The sequence below is a fragment of the Tamandua tetradactyla genome, chromosome 14 (genome assembly GCF_023851605.1).
Source record: "Tamandua tetradactyla isolate mTamTet1 chromosome 14, mTamTet1.pri, whole genome shotgun sequence".
NCBI classification, from domain to species: domain Eukaryota; kingdom Metazoa; phylum Chordata; class Mammalia; order Pilosa; family Myrmecophagidae; genus Tamandua; species Tamandua tetradactyla.
Window position 1 is genome coordinate 29347836 of NC_135340.1, and position 11047 is coordinate 29358882.

The 11047-nt window shown below is 38.8% G+C and overlaps 1 pseudogene; it reads right to left on the minus strand.

Moving 5' to 3' along the window:
- Positions 1–6401: 6401 nt before the first annotated feature.
- Positions 6402–10774, minus strand: LOC143654863 (very long chain fatty acid elongase 6-like; annotated as a pseudogene).
- Positions 10775–11047: the final 273 nt, after the last annotated feature.

Sequence of the window (11047 nt, forward strand, 5' to 3'; positions counted from 1 at the left end):
GAAACAGAAACTATAGGGAAAAGAATGGAAAAACTTGAGCAGGGGATCAGGGAACTGAATGACAATATGAAGCGCACAAATATACGTGTTGTGGGCGTCCCAGAAGGAGAAGAGAAGGGAAAAGGAGGAGAAAAACTAATGGAAGAAATTATCACTGAAAATTTCCCAACTCTTATGAAAGACCTAAATTTGCAGATCCAAGAAGTGCAGCGCACCCCAAAGAGAATAGACCCAAATAGGCGTTCTCCAAGACACTTACTAGTTAGAATGTCAGAGGTCAAAGAGAAAGAGAGGATCTTGAAAGCAGCAAGAGAAAAACAATCTGTCACATACAAGGGAAACCCAATAAGACTATGTGTAGATTTCTCAGCAGAAACCATGGAAGCTAGAAGACAGTGGGATGATATATTTAAATTACTAAAAGAGAAAAACTGCCAACAAGTTTTTCTCCTATATCCAGCAAAATTGTCCTTCAAAAATGAAGGAGAAATTAAAACATTTATAGACAAAAAGTCACTGAGAGAATTTGTGACCAAGAGACCAGCTCTGCAAGAAATACTAAAGGGAGCACTAAAGTCAGATACGAAAAGACAGAAAAGAGAGGTGTGGAGTAAAGTGTAGAAAGAAGGAAAATCAGATATGATATATATAATACAAAAGCCAAAATGGTAGAGGAAAATATTATCCAAACAGTAATAATACTAAAAGTTAATGGACTGAATTTCCCAATCAAAAGACATAGAATGGCAGAATGGATTACGACCCAGCAATACCACTGCTAGGTATCTACTCAAGGGACTTAAGGGCAAAGACACAGACGGACATTTGCACACCAGTGTTTATAGCAGCATTATCTACAATTGCAAAGAGATGGAAACAGCCAAAATGTTCATCAACAGACGAGTGGCTAAACAAACTGTGGCGTATACCTACGATGGAATATTATGCAGCTTTAAGACAGACTAAACTTATGAAGCATGTAGTAACATGGATGGACCTAGAGAACATTATGCTGAGTGAGTCTAGCCCAAAACTAAAGGACAAATACTGTAAGGTCCCACTGATGTGAACCGACATTCGAGAATCAGCTTGGAATATATCATTGGTAACAGAGACCAGCAGGAGTTAGAAACAGGGTAAGATAATGGGTAATTGGAGCTGAAGGGATACAGACTGTGCAACAGGACTAGATACAAAAACTCAAAAATGGACAGCACAATAATACCTAGGTGTAATGTAACTAGGTTGGAACACTGAATGAAGCTGCACCTGAAATATGGTTTTTTGTTTGTTTGTGTGTTGGTATCTTTTGTTTTTGTTTTTTTCTTTTTCCTTTATATATATATATATGTATTTTATTAGTATTATTATTTTAATTCTCTTCTCTATATTAACATTCTATATCTTTTTCTGCTGTTTGCTAGTTCTTTTCCTAAAGCGATGCAAATGTACTAAGAAATGATGATCATACATCTATGTGATGATACTAAGAATTACTGAGTGCATTTGTAGAATGGAATGATTTCTAAATGTTGCGTTAATTTCTTTTCTTTTTTTTGATTAATAAAAAAATTAAAAAAAAAAAAAAGAATCTCTAAACTGAGAGAGAAAAGCCCTCAGATTGCATTGTAGCTCTCTCAGTTGAGTGACACACACACAGTTTCTGAGTTCTACCAAAAGGAAGCAAAACTCGTAATCTGACCGTGCTGTCTCTCCCTGGTAATTCAGCAGTCTGGAAATGAGACCAGGCTTCTAGAATATTCTACCACAGTGTAATTGACTGTTGTCATTTTTTACTGGGATGTGGCAGACATTATTTTTAACTTTTTTGTTGTATAACATAACATATATATAAAGCAAAGACAGAAAAAACAATAGTTTTCAAAGTACTCTTCAATAAGTAGTTACAGGACAGATCCCAGAGTTTGTCATCTGCTACCATACGATCCTCTCAGATTTTGCCTTCTAGCTGCTTCAGAATATAGGACGCTAGAAGGAATAAATATTTTTATCATCACAGTCGACTTTGTGCAAAAGTCGTGCAAAATATGCAAAATGTACAAAATAACATATATATAAAAAAGCAATAAAATTTCAAAGCACAGTACCACAATTATTTCAGAGTTGGCATGGGTTACGATTCCACAATTTAGGCTTTTACTTCTATCTGCTCTAAATACTGAAAACTAAAAGAGATATCAATTCAATTATTCAGCAATTATATTCATTTGTCAAATCCTATCTTCTCTATATAACTCCACCATCAACTTTGATTTTTCTATCCCTCTCCTTAGGGATGTTTGGGCTGTGGCCATTCTAACTTTTTCATATTGGAAGTGTCTGTCACTAATATGGGGCAGGGAGATGGAACTAGCTGATGTTCTGGAGAGGTTGGGCCCTCTAGGTTTCAGAACTTATCTGGTCCAGGGACCATCTGGAGGTTGTAGGTTTCCAGAAAGTTACTCTAGTGCATGAAACTCTTGTGGAATTATATGTTGTCCTAGGTTTTCAAATTGGCTGGAATGGGGCTGGTTGAGGGTTGGCAGGTTATGATAGGTAGCAGTGTCTAACTGAAGCTTGTGTAAGTGCAAACTCCAGAGTAACCTCTTGACTCTATTTGAACTCTCTCTGCCACTGATACTTTGTTACATTCTTTTCCCCATTTTGGTCAGGATGAAATTATTGATCCCAAGGTGCCAGGGCTGGATTCATCCCTGGGAGTCATCTCCCACATCAACAGGTAGACTTTCATCCCTGAATGTCATGTCCCATGTTGAGAGGAGGGCAATAACTTCACTTTCAGAGTTGGACTTAGAGAGAGTGAGGCCACATATGAGCAACAAAAGAGGTCCTCCCGAAGTAACTCTTAGACATTCCTATAGGTAGTCTAAGCTTCTCCATTATCTATATAAGCTTCACAAGAGTAAACCTTAAGATCAAGGGGTTGGCTTATTGATTTGGGTGTCCCTAAAGTTTCACACAGTATCAGGGGATTCCCTGATGGTAAAGTTTAACAATTCCATATTTTTCCCCCATCCGTCAAGGGACTTTGAACAGGCATTATTTTATCATGAAGTTACCCGCTCTGACTTTTTTTAAAAAATCGGTGGATCTTTTTCCTAGAAGTGCTCTCCTAGGTTCCTATTGTCTTAACGTTCAATTCTATAAAAACCCTACTCAAATGAAGGTTCTGACTCATTCCAGAGCTATGTTAGTGAAGAGAGTGAAGAAGTGAGGGGGATATGATCAGACCTTTCATTCCCCGCATGTATTGTCTCTACTCCCCGCCCCACCCCTGAAGTTTTATAGTGAAGGGTGATTAGAAAGGATGGGAGAAAATTATCTGGAACAATAACCTTAACCCATGATTTTACTTTGATTCTTTAGACCCAGCTTTGGATATAAAGAAGGTAGTAGCTGCAAAACTAAAACATCCAGATAACACCCCCGCTCTAAGAATGGAATATTTGTCACGGAGATGGTTTTCATTGGAAATTCATGGACCCTTGCTGAGGCTCAGACCCAGTATATACAAATGTATCAGAGGTGGTAACTTCATGATAAAGTAATGCGGGCCACATAGATAAACGAAATCAAGGGTTGGTTTGTTTCCAGGAATCATGTTCTACAATACTAGGATTGGAATGCAGTAGAAGCTCTTGAATTCAAAGATAATCTATTACATCATAGTGGGGCAGCTATAAAAACTTGCCTGCCTAAGTTTACTCCAAGGTCAGCAGGACTGCCCACGTGGCAGCCAATTCTCTGGTGGATTTTAGATTTGCCATTGGTTAGTGATGCAGGCTCATATATGATAAATGTCTTTTTTTCCCCTGATAAACACTGGAAATGCCTTACAGTTACTTAACTGAAAGCCTATTTCTTAGACACAAACTGTCAACGAAAATTCTCAATTATTTCACAAATGAACAAAAATACAAGCACAAAATCAAGCTGAAAGTGATTTGGAAACATCATTTGCAATCTATACAAGGCTTTTGTTCATTTACATATTTTAATCTGTATTACAAGATTAATGACAAATCCCTGAATTAAATAATTAAGTTAAAATCAACCAAGCAAGTCTCTACTCCGTCAGTAAAACTCAAGTCAGTTGTCATTATTTTGCCTTGTCCTCATTTTAATAATTCTGCTCATTTTCTGTTATAAGGGAGGAACAGCTTATTTCACAGTATTATGCATTCTCAAAGCTCAAACCAACAATTATTTGCATCCTAAGAATCTACTGGTTGCTTCTTATAGCAGGACCTATCTTTTCAGCTCATGTCAGTTTTTGCCCTAATAGTAGTACATTCCTCCATCGGTTGTTTCTCATCTGTGAACCAGTGCCAAGACATCAGAGAGTGGACACAACAATTTATCTCAGATGCAGCAGTTTTGCTTCTCTCCCACTCACTTTTTCCCACACCCCCCATGTCTATTAGTCATGACTTAGTTTACGTGGATTCTTTGTTCATTGTCCAAACTGTTCACACAGAATGGATTAAAACCTTATTTTCTTTAATTCCACCCATAAATGAGATGCTGAAAAAGCCCTTGTTGTTTCTGACAGAGAAGCAAAACAGCTTGGTTTCATGAATAATAGCACAATTAAAGATAAAACAAAATAAAATTAATCTGAAAAATCCCTTTTACTGTATAAAGTAAAGCAAAGAAGAGAATCAACAATTTCTTTTTCTGCTAGCCACAAAATGTATTTCTAGTCATTTGGGCTTTGAAGTTCAACGTACCCCAAATCTGTGCACACATGGGGCTGTGTGTATAATCTATTCAGGGTGGCAGCCTCTAATTTTTTCATCTGGTTTGCCTAATCACTTAACTACTTAACCAATTAGAATACGATTATATCACATTGAACAACTTTACATAATCACTTCTTTAAAATTCTATAAAGGCTTACACATTTATTGGGCTTGTTAAGGACTGAAATATTAGAGGTAATCTAACTTAAAAGAAAAAAAAAAGAATATGGCTCTTAATAAATTGGTTTTCTGAGTTCCAGAGCAAAATTCCACTTAAAAAAATATCTGAAGCTGACTGGCAACAGTATGACTTCTGATTTGGTAAAAAAAAATATATATATATATGATGGCTACTTTATGTCATTTAAATTTTGAGGAGTAAGTAGATAAGGGGTCCTTTATTGTCACCTGTTGCAACCAAACTTGACATGAAGTATGTTTCCTGAAGTATCTCCACTGACCAGCAGAGGGCACTTTAAACACCTTTAGGGGAGCAAATGCCAATGATGCAGAAACACAGATGTCTTTTCTAAACATGCAAAAACACAGAAAATATGGACTGTATCATGGGGTTTCATTTGGAAAATTATGAGTGCATGTGAAGTCATATGGGAGGCATATACATATTGCTTGTCTGTTGAATTGATCTTTGGCTTATCTCTTTTCCTACTGTCTTTCCCCTTTCCCAGCTCAGGGATGGTATGGAACGGAGCATTTTTACAGATAATACAGAATCCATTTTCAGATCATTTGGTTGAGTTTCTATCTCTTCCATTTTGCATATACGCTTTTGTTCAAAAGCCTGGGTAACTGAACAAAGGATAATGTTTCCTTTCTCATTTAAGAGTAGAAATTGCAGTTTAACTATGAGAAATGCTCTGGGGTGGAGCTGCCCCTTTGGAAACTAGTCTGCAGTGTTCCAATCTGCCCAGGAAGAACCTTGAGAAAGTGTTGTGCCCTTTTTACTTTTGGCAAACTCACTAGCCTGCAACTGTGCAGTGAGGGGAAAAATATCAGTCGTTCTCTTAGTTGAAACATAGTTGTTTACAATCATTTTCATATGAGGTGATAAAGAATGCAAAACATATCCTTAAAAGGCTTTAATTTTTTCAAAAGCATAATTTTCCTAGATACACTGTATCTCTTTCATTTTTATCTTTTCTATTGGCTCCAATTGAGTGTCAAAAAACCAGGAGGATTGTGGCTGTCTGCTCACATAGTTTCTTAAATTAAATTATTTCAGCTTTTAAAATATATAACATTCAATAATTAGGCTTTTTTCGTATAGCATTAATAGCCTTGTTTGCTGATATTTCTCTCTTTGAGAGAAATTTTTTCTCTCTGGCTCACTTATGTTCTCAATTTTCCTAGAGTTGCAAGATAGTAAGAGAATGGTATCTTCTGGCATTAGTCCTTTGACATGGAGGTAAACTCTTAGCCCTCACCAAAAAAAAAAAAAAGATCATAAATCTACTGGGTTAAGTCCACATAATTATCCCTAATCTGCCTTGGGTTTTGTGTTTGCTCGTATGTTTTATATTGTTTTAGCTGCACCATATGTGATTCCTTGTGGCATTTTCATTTGTCTATTATTTTTCTTGAAGACTAAGAGCTGCCGCTTCCTCCTCAGTCCCCACACTACTCAGCCTTCCTTGTTTTCCTCATTTCTCTAAAATGGCAGAAGAGTATAAAGTAGCTGATGAGCATGAGTGAGGACCAGCAGATGTTCTGAAAGTAAGAGTGACACTGGTCTTGTCGAATCCAGGAGAAGATCAGGTAGTTCATTACACAGCCCATCACATCTGAGTGATCTGGGACAAGACAATGAACATGGAAAACTTCTGGAGACTTGGAACCCTGGTCATGGCAGGCATCATGTGTTCATAGTCATGAACCAGCATCCCTGGCAACCATGTCTCTGTAGGAGAACCAAGACTCTAGGAGTACAGTGAAGTGGTGGTACCAATGCAGGAAAATCAGCTTCTGCTACCTTAGAATAATGAATATGGTGCACCCTAGTTTGGGCGCTTTGCTTAGCAGAAATGCATAAGCCCAGAGTTTGCTGACAGGTTCACTGTAAAAACTCTCGTCACAAACTGACTTGTTCAGCCCTTTGGTCATCAAAATGTACACTATATAAGCACCAGTTTGAAAAGCATCAAATATACTGAAGAATGCGAGTCAGAGACCAGAGCACTAATGGTTTAGTCAGTTCAAACTTCGCCTATTTATTTGTTCATTGGGTGCCAACCAACAATTATAAAGGAAGCGTACAAAATGGAAAACAGAAACAATTTCTTCTGTTTTATCTGCATTCACTGGATGGCTTTATTCTTATCAAACTGCTTTTCAAATTCATATTCTTTTTTTTTTTTGCATGGGCAGGCATCAGGAATTGAACCGAAGTCTCCAGCATGGCAGGCAAGAACTCTGCCACCAGGCCACCTTTGCCCACCCAAATTCATATTCTTATAAAGTCACATTGATGTGTTCTTTGGGGCTGATCTTTGGAGTCACCGCATGTGTTCTCTGCACCGCTGCTGCCCCCTTCTCCTAGGTCTGGAGCTCACCTTCTCCAGGCGTCCACGTGCACCACAGAAGGAAACGCATGTCTTCTGGACTCTAGGTACCAGATTTTGTACAAGTATAGCCTCAGGTCATCTATAGCCAGTCCCCTCAATAGACAGCTTTTAGTTTTAGCCTTATAGATGACCCACCCAATAACCTGGCCTCTCAGGTTTCTGATCTGGCTAGGCTAGGTGTCTGATCTCTTCTCTTGCAGTTGTCTTATCTTTTCACTTAAGCCAGCCGTTCTCTCCACAGTCATACCTCAAAATTGTCATTAGGAACAAACACTACTGTCATATCAGTAGACACGGTCCCCCTGCTTCCCTCCTTGCTCCTTTACGTCTATACTCAACACAGCAGCCAAAAGAATAAAAAATAAAAGATCGTGTCACTCCTCTGCTCAAAAGCTTTCACTGGCTCCCATCTTACGCAGAGAAAAGGACAAACCTTACCATCATCTCCAAGGTCTTATGGGGTCTGGACTCCTGCCATTTCTCTGACCTCATTTTATGCTACTCTCCCCCTCACTCATTCTGCTCCAACCACCTAGGTTTCTGGATTTCCTCCAACACATCCAGCATGACCCAACCTCAGGGCCTTTGTAATTGCTGTTCCCTAAGGCTTGAAATGCTCTTCCCCCACAACTTACTTCCTCACTTCCTTCAGGTCTCTACTTCAATGTCACATTCTCAGCAAGGCCTTCCCTGCCCACTGTTGAATAAAGTTGTACCTCCTGTAATACTCCTTTTCTTCTGTCCCTATTTTATTTTTCTTTACAGCACTTACCAGTATATGACATGCAACATCATGTACTACTTATTTTTATCATTGTCTTTCTCCCTCCATGAAATATAAGTATCATGATTGTTTTTTTAATATATTTTGTTCATTCCTATACACTCAACATCCAGGGACTCAATAAATAGATGCTGAGTGTTTGTTACCTGCAGTGCAAGGACCTGTGCCCAGGCTTGTGGATTACACAGATGCTTACCTGCTCAAAACATGCACATATACACATCTAAATTGGGATCACAGCCACACCAGTGGAAGGATGCAAGCCTTCAAATATCCCCCTCCCCCCATCTCTCAGATTTGCATTGACTTTGCTCTTTAATTTAAAGGTTATGGAAATTATGCCAGCATAAAGAACAAAATGATCAACAAGGAAAGCTCACTTTCTCTGTCAATTCATTTCTTTAGACAGACTCTGCTCACTTTGGACCCCTGAGGTCAATGCACAGTCACATCTCCTCTAACTTTGCAAAGCCTGGAGTTTCAAACCTTTGCTACCAGAGATCCAAACAGCATCCCCATCGACTTGATAAAAAGAAGTAACTGGCTTTATCTCTGATAGGATATGAAATTGACTTTTATGCATTACTCATTCAACCTTGAATTGAATTTTGACAGGCGCTGCAGTGTATTAAATTGCTCCCGCAAGGATGAGAAGTGTACATTCCTTATTAAATGTGTAACAGAACTCAATAATGCCTGTCATTTTCCACTGCAGAGATGAACTTGAATTAAAGCAGTATTAATTCAGCTAACTTAAGGAGAGTTCTAATAACAAGTTATTTCAGTTAAGGTAAAAGACAAATAAATCAAATTCCTATGCAAAGCTCGGTGGTCATTAAAACAATAATCTCTAATTCAAAATGATAGCTAGAAATATGCCAAAACCAAGAATTTTATAACTCTTTTACAGCCTACAGAAATGCTTAAGTGAATGGCATATGTTAAAAAGAAATTAACTATGCAAGAGACCTGGGTTCGATTCCCGGACCATGCACCCCCCACCCCCCCCCCAAAAAAAAAAAGAAATGAACTATACTTTTAGAAAGGAATGTAGTTGCAGAGATTAGCCTGTCCTTAAGATAGCTCTGCAGTATATCACAGGCAAGATGGGCAACTGAGGCAAGTGTGGAACAGGGATTTACTATTTACTGAGCACCTACTATGTGCCAATTTCTGTGAGGTGAGTTGCCGCAATGGTCCATCATGAGAATACAGCTTTAGGGCACAACAGAAACTTTTTGAAAATGATCTCTGTTATTGGCAAGGTATAAAGAATTCAGAAAGGGCAAATAGTCTCGGGTCTTTTACATATCACAAAGAGCCCCAAAGAGCAGGGGCTCCATTACCAGTCTCCTGGGTGGCACGAAACTGTTACAGGTCAGGGTTGGTAGATGGCAGCTCTAAACACCCCGCTTCACGCCCAAGAAGACAGTCAAATCTAAACTGTCTGAGTGTGTTTTTTATCCCTATCGGGGGAAAGGGGGTCTGAGACTCAGATTCCTGTTCTGATGAGCATCTGGGGCTACTTGTTCCCAGCTTCTGGGTTAAAGTCTGGCTGGACCTTTTCATTAGACTTCACCTCTCCCCCAGGTTGTGGAATGGCACATGATAGAAAAGGAGGTGGGGGGAGCTGAAGGCTGAGAGATGGCCACTTAGTGTGTGCTCTTGGCTTCTCTAGAGAAGGGGGGGTGGTAGGTGAGGGCTGGGCAATGGCCACTGAACAGGCATCTGTGACTTCCTTACAGAAACTGTACTAGGCACATTCATTATCTCATTTCATCATTGTAAAAATCCAATGAAGTACACCTTGACTCTATTTTACAAATGAGTAAACAAACTCAGAGAGGTGTAAACATTTGCAGCTAGAAAACAGTGGCACAAATATCTGAACCTGGGTGTGCCTGAGTCCAAGGCTCTATCATCCTCAAGTTGTCGCAGTAATCACACTTAGTGGGAGACCTCAGAGGTACTACAACTGGCAGGTAAGGGACTAGGGAGTTGGGTGGGAAGAGCCCAGGGTTGGAAAGCAGGAGGTAGTTTGATAAATGATTTTGGACATCTTTTTACTTTAGTTCCCCATAACACCAAGATAATAATTCCTTACTATATTCTATGAAGTATAATAAAATAAACTAAGACTTTATCTATGTAATTGATTTTCTTGAGTTGGGCTTCCTACCTTGGCAAAAGCTTGGATCAGATCTTCTTTATGGTTCTGCCAGTGAGTGTTTCTTACCCTAAAACGGCATGATTAATGCTGAGATAAGTCCTTTTTTACAGTAACCAATCATCCCTTGATTTGTATATTTATATACACAAATACATATTTTTGCATACTCTGTCTTCTTATAGTCATATTCACCTATATTTGCGTAAAAAGGATGATAGCAATGATGAGGGTTGAATGCTGCCCAAATTCAAAGGTCTCATACAAGTCTGTTGCTGCTACTAATATTTAAAGTTTATAATCCCTCCTCAATCTTACATCATTTCTCCTAAGGGGACTCCTTAAAGTTCTTTAATGCATACCTCATTACTATCTTTTGGTATGTGTACTCCTCTGTGTGCCTCATTCTTCTCCCTTTATGTATGTATGTATGTATTATTTCCTTTGCCCCAGCACCTTGTAGGTATATGACTCTCATTACACCCCCACCCCCAACAGTTCTCATTCTACCTCGTAGTGCATCTCACTGTTCTGCTCCTTATGCCCTCCCATTTGTGGATTTCAGTCCAATTTCATCCATATATGTATTTTACATTTATCACAATACCACACACATACAAACACACACATCTACAAACACACAGCGATAATGCACCTTTCCTTCATTAATGAACTTTATTTAACCTGGTAAATTGTTGTGCAGAACTGGAGTTAGTAACATTTTAGTTCATTGCAATTTGCCCTCGGCAAA